The 15,061-nt window shown below is 47.3% G+C and overlaps 1 protein-coding gene across 9 annotated transcripts in view; it reads right to left on the bottom strand.

The window, feature by feature from the left end:
- RUSC2 (RUN and SH3 domain containing 2) overlaps positions 1 to 15,061 on the bottom strand; it is a 55,182-nt gene that overhangs the window by 19,122 nt on the left and 20,999 nt on the right. The window contains exon 2 of one of the 9 annotated variants that reach the window (XM_075410953.1): positions 4,728 to 4,878. The exons of the other annotated variants lie outside the window; for them this stretch is intronic. The gene's annotated coding sequence lies outside the window, so the exon portion shown is untranslated. The remainder of the gene's footprint in view (positions 1 to 4,727; positions 4,879 to 15,061) is intronic. 9 annotated transcript variants of the gene reach the window in all.

A 15,061-nucleotide genomic window follows, 5' to 3' on the forward strand; every position in this document is an offset into this window, starting at 1 on the left:
TGAGAGCAGTCCGTCTTCCTGCACTGGATTCAATATCCTCGCCTGCCTTTAGGTACCTTGAACTTTCCTTTACCAACCAAACACTGAAGGGCACTGCCTGACCTTGCAATGTTGGAGAGACACAAGTCCGGGCTGAGACTGGAAAGCAGGAACAGACTGGAACAGGAAAACAGCAACAGCTATTCTTCTCCAAAATCCAGGAACCCCCATGAGGTCCTGAGCTCTTTTAATCGTGCCAGGGGAGCATGCCAAAGTATGCAACTACTTATGCATACAAATGCCTCTCATGTGAAAAGGAGCAGGTCAATTCAGTGAGGCCATGGGGAGCCACTGGTGATGGTTAAATAGGTCCCATACAGCACATTGCCTTCCGCTGACCTTTCGATGTTGGTTAAACCTGACATCAAACTGGTTCCTCTTGTGGTCTAGGGTGCACAGTTCACAGTTCTCTAACACTGCCACATCATCTGTGGCACTTATCTGCTTGCCTTACCACCTGCTGCACTTGACAACTGTACAACTGCCACAGCCCACAGTCCCAGGAGACGTACAGGCAGGGCACTAAGAGCCCCACTCCTTCACCGTTCAGTAAACAGCAGGTTCTGAAAAAGCTTGAGGAAAATGTTAACTAGTGTATGATATGGCAGAGAAGAGAACACATTCATTCCTCTTTCCCCATCTAAACCAGAGATCCAACCTGCAAGCACCTCCAGCACAGTCTGGAGAGTGTTTCCCTCTTGTCTTCCCTTATACACGTCAGAGAAGCCTATGAAGACAAGTACACGGCAGGGCAGCTAAGGCAGCAAGGAGAGGGAGAAACCACAAAAGCCAACAGTAATCCAGGATGATCTCGAGGGACTAAAAAAAGACCTAGTGCTCTCATAGATCCACCACTTGTTCTGAAAACCCTGGCCCAAACATCCTTGGTCAACAAACCACCTCCCATATCTTATCCAGGCATCCTCAGTGCTCAAAGCACCCTGACATCCCATACTGTGATCCTACTCTGGACTCCAGGACCCCAGGTCTGCTGCCACCACTGACCTTCACAGTCCAGAAAGTGGTATTCACAGTATCTGTCTTTGCTTACCTTACCCCAGCATTTGTGACCATGGGATCATAATCGCTTTGGAGCAGAACTGCAAAGGCATGTGGGAGCCCAGGAAAGAAATTGAGAAATGACGGGATAAGTGAAGTTAGAACAACAGTGTAAACAATGAGACAGCTCCACAGGAAGATCAAAAACTTCAGTTCTTTCAGCTTCATGGCGTAAGAATAGCAATTAAAAGATACTAAAAAGAAAATGATCAAAAGAAGTACTTTCCTCCCACGCACAGTAGTGCTTCTTACAGCCACAGGAAGATGATGGCAGGAAAAAAAATACAAAGATGGAAATGCACTTCCTGTTTACAGTAAACACCCAATGGTGTAACAGTGAATGCTAACACCAGTGACAGTGAATAGACAAGCCTGCTGGTAGACTCTACCAGAGATCATCATGAGACCTACATGAAGGTCACACTCACCCTCATGTCTGCTTCTGCTGAGTTGTTTCACCCAGAATTAGGCTCTGAAGTAGAGAGGTCACTTGGGCCACTTCCAGCTGGACTACTGTGTGACCTGAAACTCTCCTCCACCTACAGTTCCCTAACACCTGTATCACCCTTCACTCACCTTTCTTTGACTACCCTGTCTTACAAACCTCTACCTCCTTTCCCATAGCCGCTGCTGCAGAGGCTGAAAGGAATGAGTCCGTCTCCAGGCCGGTTCCTGAAGAGAGATGTTTTACAGCAGCGATTCCCAAAATCACGTTGTACAAGAACCACCAAGGGTAACAGCAGCTCCTGACTCTGTGCCTAGCACACACACATGCTGAAAGTGGTGTTCAACAGCTGGGGCAGTGTTCATGCCCCTTGTTGGACCTTGTGCATCATTGATGGTACATGTAGCAGCAGGAGTCCCTGTTTATCCTGTCTCCCTCCCCCACCAAGCATTACGGGAAAAAAGCTGGTGCCCCAGTGCCTGTCTGCTCATGCAGACCTCCCCTGCCCTTGTTACTGCCTTTGTAGCTGATTGTAATGCTTGCATCACATCTCTCCATAAGGCCTCGCTATATTTTGAGTGTTGCCACAATGCAACTACTTGAAAAGCATGATTTTGAGGATACAGACCGTGATGACAGCACACTTCACTGCTGAAGCACCGGATCTCCACTGCCTCTGGGAAATGGCTGCTGGAAGCCCGCTCCCAGTACCAATCTGCTGACAAGCGCTGCTGAGCAACACACACTTCATGTTAGTGCAGCAGCTGCTGTGGGAGGAGAAGGTTTGTGCAGGCACACTTTGACCATTTGACAGCAAAATGTCAAGGGAGCTGACACACAGCCATTTCCCAGCTGTCTCTCTGGAGCTCTGGCTGCAACTTGCGACTCTGCCCAGCTATTTGGTTTCAGCGGCAGCCTGGGCTGCCCAGCTGCACTGTGATTCACTGGCTGCCACAGATGCTGCAGCAGACAAATGCCCACTCTGCCTGCACCCACAGCCTGCTCCCAGCACACGGCTCTGAGGTCCAATATCACTGGAGGCAGGCAGCCGGCTCCTGCCGGGAGCCATTCTAACAGCGTCCCTAGGGATGTGCATGACTTTTTTTGTGCCCTAGATATGCCTTCTCTCTCCCCTGGGACACCTCTCCTGGCTTCCTCCTGTCTTAGGTGCGCAGGGAGGTTGGCAATGGCACTGGCAGTGCAGGGATTATTCAGTTCCCAATACCAGAACATCCTCCCTGGCCATACTATCCCTTGACTCTCCCTCCCTGAGTCTGGAGGACTGTAGAAGGATTGTCCTTTCTAGTCAGGGTGTGGTAGGCTGGGATTGACACTGGGGCATAAAATTCAGCAAGCAGAATAATTTCAGATTCTGCTGGCGTCTATCAGGTCTTTGTGAAGCCCACATAGCCCTTTGCTAGGGGAATTTTCCAGATATTGACAGGCAGTTTGTACCTGTACACTTTCTGCCAGATCAGTTCATTCTTGTTTATCATTTGCAACAGCACAAGACCGCAGTGTGCTGAATCCTGCTCAGTCCTACACATACAACAGCAAATACAGGATCCAGCAACGATCCCTGCCCAGAAAAGCATGTTGCGGCAGTGCAAGGCAGGGAGGCATGCAGGGAGAACCATGAACTCAGGCACATCAGTACAACAGCCATTATATTTGCAAATGTAAAAATTCTTTGCCTTCTCCACACTGACACCATTTGCTGCTGCATAGGAGATATGGGTTGTTTATTCAGCCAGCTGTTCCTTGAGGTGCTAAGGATTACCTGGAGAAGGTGAGGGCCAGACATTTCATTACCTGTGGATGCTTCATTCCAGTCAAGATAATAGAGAGCAGAGAAGGATGACTTTTTGCGAGACATCTATGGCGTGGTGTGGAATTGCTCATGAATGCCTGTGCCCTCATGTATGCACATAAACAAAAACTCCTTTGCTGCAACAGGAGCTGCAGCAAAGCTCTAGGTAAGTAGAAGGAGGTGAGTGCTGAGCCACAAAGGATGGTTCAGTGCTGATCTGAGAGCCGCCTACCAAGCTGCGTCTGCACGTTAGAAACAGGGCTGCATGCTGCAGATAACAGAGGCACGCAGGACCTTGCAGAGCTGAGCCCTCCAGGCTCTGCACTTAGTGCCTTGTAAGTCCTTGCTGAGCACCACACAGAGGCCCCCAAACCCCTCTTCTGCTGTACTCTCAAAGACTGAGGACGTTGTGATAATTTAAGGGTGCTCAGTGCAGCTCCACGTCTTCTGGAGTACAAGCTCCTGGCTCTGCAACACTGCTGTGAAGACGCAGAAGCCGTCAGAGATGGCTCCAAATTGGCCTGCAAGTCTCTGCTTCAGTTAGAGGGGACTGGTGCAAACAGCAGCCTTGCCTACAAGTGCTGATGCGTTAGGTGTGGTGGTCACGTACCTCCAGGCATACCCTCCTATATCTTACCGCTCAGGCCACGCTTTTGGAGTTCCATCGCTGACTGCTCAATACCCAGTTCTGCTCAGCACTGTCAGCTGCACATGTGGGGCGACAAGGGTTCTCAACACAGCGACACAAGATTCCTCATAAAATGTAATGCAATACTGGGGGGAGCATGCAGAGATTTAGGAAATAAATTTGATTTAAAAGCAAAAAAGATAGCACATGTAGCACAGAGCATGAAGAGGCAGGAGCAAGATCATCAGAACTGTCTGCTGGAGGCAATGGTGGCTTTGGGAGGCTGGCTTTTCTGAACAGATTACTGTTTGTACAAACCTCAGTCACTTCATCTATGAAACTGAGAGCCCAATGGAAACCTTTAACTGTGAGGGTTCTTGCTGCCTCTGTTGGAATGGCTATCACTGTCCTCATTATCTTCCTCAGACAGACCAAGATCCATCGTGTTACTCCAGGGTGAAACATGGAAAAATAGGGTTAAAAGCTGACCATTCAGTTTCATAGATGAACCAGTAAAAATCGTTTTGTACTGGAGCTCCTTGTTCTTTGAGGGCTGCTGAATCCCTGACTCCTACAAAGCATTTGCATTAACACGCCTGAAGAAATCACACAGCTCTACAAAACAAGCACAAGCAGAAATGCTGCAAAACGCAGTGGTCTGTGTGAGCTTGCAGACAGGGGCACAATACAGACATCTCTTTGCTCCACGGGGAGAGATATATTCAGTTTACTCCCTGCAAGTTTACCTCCGGGCAAAATGACTGGGAGAGGAATCCAGACTGAAAGCCACTCTTCAGACAGCGTGGGGGATCTCAGGGCTCAGTTCAGGTTCCAGCACCAGTTTCCAGGGCCACAGTAACGCAGTTCTTTCCTGCCCCAGCTCTGCCACTCCAAAAGCTGCCAGAAAGCAATGAATGGTTCTAAAAAACACTGAATAGGAAAATTCCGGCAAGTTGGAGGGCATTCAGGGAGCAGTGTGAGTGAAGATGGTGGGGCGAGGGGCACAGGATTGAGAGGCCTAGGGATGGGTCTGAACCATCAGGGTGAGTAAGAAGAGGGTGGAGGTGAGGAAGCCTGTAAGTTGTTGTAGGGTGGGACTAGCTAGTGGTAGTGTTTTGGACATCCACTTATTTCTCACCAGCTAATACATCTCTGCCAAATTCACACCTTCATAGCTAATCATCCAGCAATTTAATGGAAGAAAAGGTGTAAAAGGAAATACTAGTTGTTTGACTCACCCTATACCTCCAGCTCTCCTTTGCTGCCTTGGGGAACAGGGAGCATGGTGAGGGTGGTCTGCCTGGTCCCAGGGTGAATATTCCAGCACTCAGCATTTAAAGGGGGCTGCATCAAGACAGAAAGACTAAATACTTCCTAAATTTCTGCCTCAGCTCAGGCTGGTTCTTCTTGTGATGCTGAACAGACAGTGATTCCTGACAAGACCACTTCCCTTGTCTTTCCAGAATGAGCTGCTGTCTGGGCCAGGGCTTTTTCCAGCAGTTTCCAGGGCAGGCTGACTAAGGCCATGATTAATGTATCATTACAACCCAGAACTATACAGGATTATGATGTGTTCAAAATGGAAACTGCAGCACATGGTGGTCAATCACAGCCCTTGCGCTCACGGCAGCAAGGAGCTGCGCAGGTCACAGACGAGGGGCTTGCCAGCAGAGATGAGAGGGTGCATGAGACAAAAATAAGCAATAAGTAGTATGTGTATTCCTGCCGATGACACAGCTACTGTGAGGTAGTTTCCTGCCTCCTGGTCAGAGGAAAAGAAGCTCCAGCTGCTCTGGGCATTTTGAGTTACAGGAGACATCAGAAAGAGCTTGAGCAGCAGATCTGACACTGTGACAGTGACCGAACCAGTTTCTCCCATTTCTGTGCTCTCTTGCTCCGTGACTCATCATCTGGCATGTGGCAGGAGCCACTTACAGGCCATGACTCACGAGCATCCACCCAGGTGATCGGGGCTGGAACTTGCTCCTCCTTCTCCCCCCTGGCTGGCCGCTGCCCCAGCCCCCACCACATATGCTCCTAATTACCGTATGCAAATCCACAGAGGAGAAGACGACTGATGTTTCTAGCTGTTAGTATCACACCGAAATTGCTGCTGAATCAAACAGCAGGCACAGTAAATCCCTGCTTATCACAGACACTCCAGCAGCAGCAGCAGGAGGAGGGACACTTCTAAAGCACCTTTCTGCCTGAGCACTCCAAAAGCACACTGAAGATCCTACAAGAGTGGAAATCACAGAATTCCTTTCTGAAACACGGATCTGCCTGGGTGCTGAAGCCTGGCTGCTTCAGGGATCCCAGAGCACTCAAGGGCACGCACAGAAAGAAAAAAATCCTGTAAGCAAATGAAATTGTGGGGCAGAATCAGTAACTGAAGATGCCAAGCTTAACTGCACAGCTTTGGCCAGGGCTTGGTTGCAAGGCAAGGCTGGCAGCTGGCTGCCTCATGAACATGCTCCTGTTACAGACCTGCCTGACTGAGCACCCTGGAACCAGAGGCTGCAGTTGAGTCATGGCTAAAACATGGCCAACAGTTGTGGGTGAACCAGAGTCAAAGCCAGCAGAAGCGCAGACTGAAGGTTTCCAACCAACTTCTATGCCTGGTAGCTGAGAGCTCAAAACTCTCCTCCACAACAGCCACAGCAGAGCAGGGAATAGTGTGTCCTGCTGAGGGAGGCAGGCATCAAACTCATCACAGCTTCATGGATCAAAGCTGGCTTCCCGGCCTCTGCCTGCAGGCATACAAGATGGCAAAGCTGCTCCCAAAGTCTTTTACATGGCTGCATGCAACTGAGAATGGGTATCTGTTCTTGCTCAGGTGTACGCTGCAGGGGGGAAGGCACCTGGGATGACATCAAGAGGGGGAGAGGGCACAGATGCTTCATACCAGTGGAGATATTCTTAAAAGCACTGGAGATTGCAGGGGTTTCTGGGGATCTGAAATGTGTTAGAATCACTGTATTTTGGAAAGAATTACTGTATTTTGGAAAGACCTCTCAATGAGACGTCATGAATCACTTCCATCAGACCCTCATAACTTTCCTCCCTGGCATTTGCTAGAATCTGGCTTCAGACAACTTGGTGTTGCCCAGACCCTGGCAAAGGAGAGGCCCTGTTTATGCAAGGCTTATGGAGGACAGTTTCAGAAGCAAGTTTCATCTGCACAAAGAAAAAGCACACGAGGGCAGCTCCAGCTCAAGTAGTTCTAGATCAGCTATCATCTTTATGACTTGGGGAAAAGACATGAGCTAAGCCCTAAAGGGGACAAAGAAGATCTGTCTTCCCAGTGAATAAGATCTTACTGCAGTAGAGGCCAGCACGTCCATACACATTCCAGCCACTCCACAACTGCATATCTTCACTATTGCTTCCTCTCTGTCCCAGTTAAAACTGGCATTGCATTTCTGTCCAGACAGAATCACTGGGTTGTTGATTGTTGCAGGAATCACAGCTGCAGAACAATCCTGAACCCTCTCTGCAAGGCAAAAGCATCAGTGGTCACTGGAAAAAGGCCGATAAATAAGGATCTCAGTCTTAAGGTAACTCAGCTAAAGAGGCTGCAAAATCATATTTACTGTCTGTTCAGCCCAAAGCTCCACGTATGTAGGTATCACTCACAATAAACGTTTCTGGGATGGCAGATCACAGATGTACAACCCCATGTAGCAACACAGCAAAAGCAGAACAGCCAGCAGAATTGGCTGCGGGAGAGTGAAGTAAAACCACAGCAGGACAAAGTTCTTGAAATAACTGAAGTATGACCCCACAAATCATGATAAATGAAGCAGCTAGAGATGTCAAAAAGCCCCAGCAGGATTATCTTCAGACTTGAGCACAGCGGTGGTGCAATGGTTTGCTACCAGGACTAGGCAGCCATGCCCCAGTGAAAAGGAGAAGCGATGCAGATATGGCATCTGCGTCAGTGCTGCCAGACAGCAAGAATGCTTGCATCTCCAGAGCTATTTTATTTTTAAATGATGCAATGCTACGTGGAATTTAATACACACTGCATGCAACCAGATCAGGAGCTCCAAAATCAAGCACAAACAGAAAACATCCCAGCAGCAGCCTGGTTTTATTAGATGTTCCTCTTCACAGTGCACAGTGTTTTTTCAAACAGCAGCTATGTCCAATAACTGACTCTTGCTAAGACTGCAGGAAGGTTTAACCCTTCCTAGCTCTAGGTAGTTCTGCCAAGACCAGAAGCAATAATTGGATACACAGGAAGAAATTTCTGTCTCTCCAAAGCAGGAATATGCAATGAGCAATTCAATGGTCTGGAGGCTGGCAGCACACTGATTTGGAGATGACTGCATGCTACAAAGCAAAAAGGCGGAGTAACAGACCAATAAAGGCAGCATCAGATTAGAATAGTGCATCAAATTTATCCTGCCCTCTGACGGACATCAGGACCACATATACTTTTGCTGCTGACATCCACCTGCTTTTAGACCATAGGCTGGACTTTGAAATCCCCTGAAAGTAGCTGGAGGAAAAGACCCCGTAGCACATAGGTTTGAACAAGGAATTTGCCTGATTACTGCTAAGATTGTGGATTTCTTGACCCTTTTTTGGCCAGGTCCCTGAACAAACAGGTCCTCTGTAATCAAGTCCAAATGCTGTCCAAATCTCATTTCAGCAGAATTCAGGGCGGGTGAAAAAAAAGGCAGAATGATTCCCAAGATGACGGGACAAGAAGCTTCTGAACTGGGAACAAATCCTTGGACCACAGCAAGACTGTGCAAGATTATAAAACTCTTTGCACTCCACAGCAGGTCTTGATATGACCTCCCTGGCCAAAACAAGTCTATCAAGAACGCTTTTCTCAAGAAAGACAAAATCAAGGGCAACTGTCACCACTAGCTCAGACACAGAGGGAGGAGGAAGACGTAGCAGACAGATGAACATATTTAATCTTCACAGATCAACTGCTACAGGGAAGTTTTGATTTCAGCGCACGAACACAGATGTCTGTGGACTGAATCAAAGTGGTGAAGCCCCATCCTCCACCTTTGCCAGCAGAGTTCAGATGTTCTGCACAAGGTCCAATAGCCCCAAACTGGGCAAATGAGTGACTGGCTGCTCCATTCTCCCCTCAGTTACAAGTAGCCTCCTCCATATGGGAGCAGTTTACACCTAGAAGAAGGTTTCATAACCTGCCCATAGAAAGTTAGGAGCCTACACAATCACAGTGCTATATATTCTTGGCATCCCTTATAGTGTCCGGGTTTTTTTTTTTGAATTCTTGCAAATTCTAGGCTTGTAACTTCCTGAACCAGTGATTTGCACATCAGATTACAAACCATTGTAGTAGTTATCTGTCCGTCCTTTTGAACATAGGGGCATTTAACTTTACTGCTTGTCCTCGGGCTAGGCCAGAGAGAGTATCATATTTTCTACTGCTACAAGAGGATTCCCAGATCCTTGGTCCAGTCACCAGTCTCTTTCCAAGTGTCCTCCTGACATGTGGGTGTGTTTCTATGTTCACATGGCTGGTGGCAAGGCAGAACTCAAGAGGATCTGGAAGAAACCGCAGCATCAATTTACGTAACAGAATATTTTCCATGCAACAGAACTAACAAAAGGCAAGCCAGAACCTTAATAAAATACTTATGAAGCAGACCAGGCACTCCTAATGATTACACATGCTTTTATTCTGAGAGGAGAAACTTATCCCTTGCAGCGGCTGGCAACCCAAGCCAAACTCAGCTTGTAAAGCTCTGTTCAGTACAGTTTATTTTAGGATATCGCTCCACAAGACAGATCATGTGCTAATTAGGCTTGGAATGACTGGGCTCAACAGAGCATTAAGGGTCTAACTAACTAAATCTGATAACCCTGGATTAACCAAGGTCTTCTTCTGAGGAAACTCTTGCTAGGCTGCAGAGGATGCATAGACCTATTCACTAAGAGAAAAAAGGAGGGCATACGGGGATGATCCTTGGTATGTACTAGAAGAACAGGTCAGAGTCCCAGGGGACTCAACAAGTCTACTGCAGGGATGACTGCTCTGCTTTTAACCACTTCAGGGGTGTTAGAGAGGGTTGAGCAGACATCTTAAGACTGTAGGCTCCCAGATCTTCCTGGCTAGGACATGCTCACATTTGGAGGCCTCTTTTCTTGAAGTTGTTATGTCCTTTCTCTACCAGATGTCTCAGAGAAAAGAACAAGTACTTGCAACAAGTGGTGAGGAAGCATTTGCCTCTCCTAAAGCCTTGCACTGAGATGGGCCTCAACTCAACGAGGAGGTTTCAAAACTCTGCAACTTCTGAATACATGCTCTAAATACACTGGGTAGTTTTATTCACACAAATGCCAAGCCATTTGGGAATATTGCTGGGCTCTGAATTTTGACAGCAAGTTTCGTGGACTAATTAATCACAGTAAGTGAAAATTATTCCTATTATCAGTTTCACATAATCCTCCTTAATTTCCTGGAATTCTTCCATGTTACAAGCGGAAATCATTATCATCTTTCTCTAGACTGTTCATTATTTCACACCAGAAACCCTACAGATTCACATTTAACATAAATAATTCCCCTTCCTTCAATCTCTCCTCTTATGTGAGTTTTCCAAGACTTTGTGCAGTTTCCTGGCAAGTTTCTCAATTCCCTACAACTCTGCAGTCATGCTTCTGAGATGGGGTGACTAACTGCACGTGGTTTCCCAACTAACTGTGGGATGCCCACTGCTTTCTGTATCAACATTAGAAGACTCTGTATCGTAATTTTCCATTCCATTTCATACACACCTTAACATTCATATGTAAATGCTCACCAAGTAAAGTCCCTTGTGACCAGGGTGACATCCAGGTACTTTTTGCAGTTTAATGACATCAGTTTTGTGACTTGAAATCAATATGATCAATTTAATCAGTTTAACAATTTGGAAATTGAAAAAGTATACTTTTGTAACTATCTTCTGTTACACACATTTTCATAACTTGGCATCAGGCTCAAAACATCAAGGTGTACAACAAGACTATCCTAGCAGAAACCAGGGGATTTTTCTTTTACATCTGTTCTCTGAGGAAAGGAGTCTCTTTTGCGTGTCTGGGAGTGTGATTTTCATGGGGTTTGCTCCATCAAGTTGCACTAATTCTTGGTGTAGGCTTGTAGAGAGAGGTTTCCCATGTCCCCATGCAAATTCTCTTTGTGGTCACCGAAGAGATAAGAGGGTCCTCAATGTCTGACTAAGGTCTGGGCTGAAGGATATTTTCCCTGGTAAATTTGCCTGACTAAAGCAGTGAGGTCTGGTGGCTTGCCTCCATGAAAGAAGATTCCCCTTCCATTTTGATTGGCAGGCCAAGAGCTTGTTCTGGTTTTTCTTTTCAACCTCAACCCTTGTGCCAAGGGAAAAGCAGGCAACAAGGCAGTAGACCAAAATACTGGCTGTTGAACATGGTCTGATACAGAGGGGAATCCTCCATCGGTTCCTCCAGGACAAATACAAATGCTTTGCTTCAGTTTGGGCTGTTTCTCCACCCTGCAGTACCAACTCGTGTCAGCAGCACAAAGCCTGGGAGTGGTCAGGGTTACAGAGATGAAGAAATTCTTTGCGGTCTCTGAAGCTCGTGCAAATTCACCAGCAGAAGCACAGATAATAGAAACCCAAATGGATCAACAGCTACCATCAGTGTCTCACCAAGATATGGCCAAACATAAACTGAATGAGGTGTGACTACAGCAATGCTACCTTTGTGCATTAATGACCCTCATGCCATTGCTTGTCATCGCTGGAACATACCTGTTTTTGGCACTTCCTCCTCTCCTCCTCTGTTATTTTGTTATGAACAGCCTAGCCCCTATTGCACTAGGGTCTAGAGAACTCTAGGGATGTCTGAGGTCCCTCTGTGCTCCACATAGCCTCACCCTTCCTCTGGCCCAGTCCTCCTCCAAAAACAGCCAGTCTAACAGGAAACAGAGAAGGTAAGCATATGGGAAAAAAAGGCTGTCAGGCTTACTGTAATAAGAAGTAGCCACCACCTTCAGAGTGCTTTATAAATACAGTAATCATAAATAGTAAATGCCTGCAGAAATTAAACTGAGGGATATGACAGGGAGCTGAAAGCAGGAGGAGACATCTGGGCAAGGAAGATGGTCTCCTGAGCAGCTATTTCAAGCACTGTGACCTGCAGCTGGAGGATGAATCTCAGCAGTAGGTGAAGTTAGATACTACTGACTGTGGACAAGAGAGAACAGCTTGTTGCCAGCAGAAAACGGCTAAGTGCAGATCCATGCTGAAATCCTCTTGCTGTTCTTCTGAGAGGTCAAGCTACAATCACTGCTCATGCTAAGCCACATTCAGGCAAGAAATCCCTTACAAGTCACCACAACAACACACATATTAACAAGTGGTGAAGGAGAGGTCAACCAGAGCAAGCCAAACCCCAGGGCAGATGTGTCGCTTCAGGTCTCAATCATCAGAATGAATTAGGCAAAGCCAAGGAAGACATGGTGTATGGGCCAACAATATCTTGGGACCAGAGATATGAACTATTTATACCTCCCACTGGCTATTCGTATATGTGGGCTTAGGACTCTGCCCGCTGAATTACTGGAAAAGATCTGAGGGTGGGACTACTGGGAAAAATGCCATGTAAGCAGACACTGGAACTACCCTCACTACAAAGAACAGAAAATTGCCCTAGCACAATGGTCCAGACAGGTCATTCTCCCCGTGGAGAAGGACATCTGTGAGGACAGCTATGCTATCTGAGCTTACACAGAATCACAGAATCATAGAATGGTAAGGGTTGGAAGGGACCTGAAAGATCATCTGGTTCCAACCCCCCTGCCATGAGCAGGGACATCCTACACTAGACCAGATTGCTCAGAGCTCCATCCAACCTGGCCTTGAACACTTCCAGGGAGGGGGCATCCACAGCTTCTCTGGGCACCCTGTTCCAGTGTTTCACCACCCTCATGGTGAAGAATTTCTTCCTAATATCTAATCTAAATCTGACCTCTTTCAGTTTAAAGCTGTTCCGCCTTGTCCTATCACTACACACCCTTGTGAAAAGTCCCTCTCCATCCTTCCTGTAGGCCCCCTTCAGGTAGTGGAAGGCTGGTCTCAGGTCACCCCAGAGTCTTCTCTTCTCCAGGCTGAACAGCCCCTGCTCCCTGAGCCTGTCCTCATAGGAGAGGTACACCAGCCCTCTGATCATCTTCATGGCCCTTAGAAGACACATGACAATGCAGCATGAAGCACAGGTCCCTGCTCTTCGCCATGGAAACCCCACAGAGGGACCAAAAGAAGGTGGTCTGCGAAACAGCTTAGGTGAATTGGGCCTACTAGGCAAAATGAGGCTAAGTAAGCATGTGGTTGGTTCTGCACCAATGCAGGTAGACCAGAATGGAGAAGAGCCTGCCCACGGAAAGCATTTAGGTCATACTTCTCCAGAAGCAATGGCAGCTGGTGTCTGTTTGGAATGAATAAGGTGCAGTTCTGGACTTAAATTGATGAGATTAGTCTAACTAGGTAGGCAGCAAGGACTCCCTACTCTCTTGAAAAGTAACACCTGAAAAGCCTGTTCCCTGAGGTTGAGAAGGAGCAGAGAGAGATAATCTAATTGTTGCTGAGCTGTGTCTGTGTTAGCCAACACATAGAAGCACAGATTTTCCCTAGGGTTGACTGCATCACAGTTAAGCAGTTCATCAGGTCAAACCTCACATCAAAACTTAAGTTCCCATGAAAAACTTATTTTCCTGCAACTGTATGCAGGGTTTTTTTCTGGCACTGGTACGCAGGATTGCTCCTGAGCTTTTGCCAGAGTCACAGATGCTCAGGTGAGCCTCCTGCACATGTGGGAACCAAGTGGAAGGCAGACTCTCCCAGTCAGGTACCTACCCCTCACCCACGTGTCCCACCCTTCCCCAAGAACAGAGCATAGTCTAGCCTGAGAAAACAGTGGGTCCGAGAGTAGCATCAGGTGAAAATCTGCTGTGTATTTGCCAAGGTCTTCCCTACAGGCTCTAATCTTTTTATTTCATGTAACTCTAAGAGGACAAAATACCCTTTTGCCAGAAGGAAGATATCTCTGAGGTATCTGTGCCACTGGCCCAAGAAACACAACAACAACAGGGCAGTGATGCTTGCTCTCTGCTTCCACAGAGCAGAGAGAGATAGTTTGTTTGTAGTGCCAGTTGCCCATCGCTTGCCAAGTGTCAGTACAAAGCATTGCTACCATCACTCAAATATTTATTGTTTATCACTTCAAGGTATTGCCAGCCCCACGCCCTCAGCACTGCACAAAGACCAACACACGTTCTCTCTCCCAAGAGTTCCAAGTCAGAGGGTGAGCCTGAGCCAGAGGGTGCCATCACCTACATTATGGCCACTCACCTATATTACAGATCTGCCTCCTGCCTCCCTCCCATATACTAGAATTAACAATTGCAGTCCTTTTTTTTTTTTCCCCTGTCTGCTGATACAACCATCAGCAGCCTTGCACAGTAAGAAATATTGGCATGCATCTGATGATAGAAAAAAAACATTGCCTGCATGACCCTGAGGCTGCAACACAACTGCGGTGGGGAAAGCAAGAGCTTGCGGACAAGGCTGCTCTTGCACTCATCTGAACAGGTACGTCCCTGCTTTGACCCACTTCTTTCAGAAAATGAACATTACCATCATTTTCATCGAGAGAGAAAACTGGAGCAGAATCAGGGACCAGAGCCATTTTGACAGCCCGTTTCTTTCTCTTTGGAGAGTAACCAATTTTCAGATGAGCGCTAGGGCGTGCAGGGAACCTGCTCAGCAGATAACATGACAAATCCCTGCTAAGGCTAGTTACCAACACAGCTGCCATTGATCTCTGCTATGGATTTCACCTTCTGCCAGCCAACCTCCCTCCCTCAGCTCCTTCAAGTCTTATTCTGCAGCCTTTCGCATAGCTCTGGAACGGGGTGAACTTCTGGCTCTTCCAGACTTACAGACTGGTCAGCCAGAAGCACTTTATCCAAATCAGAACTCTTGCCATGAAGCAGAACAGGTAGAAGATAAATGAACTTTCCCACTATCGGTTGCATTTCAATGGTTTCCACAAACACGGGGACAAA

This window comes from Opisthocomus hoazin, chromosome Z, assembly GCF_030867145.1.
Source record: "Opisthocomus hoazin isolate bOpiHoa1 chromosome Z, bOpiHoa1.hap1, whole genome shotgun sequence".
NCBI lineage: Eukaryota > Metazoa > Chordata > Aves > Opisthocomiformes > Opisthocomidae > Opisthocomus > Opisthocomus hoazin.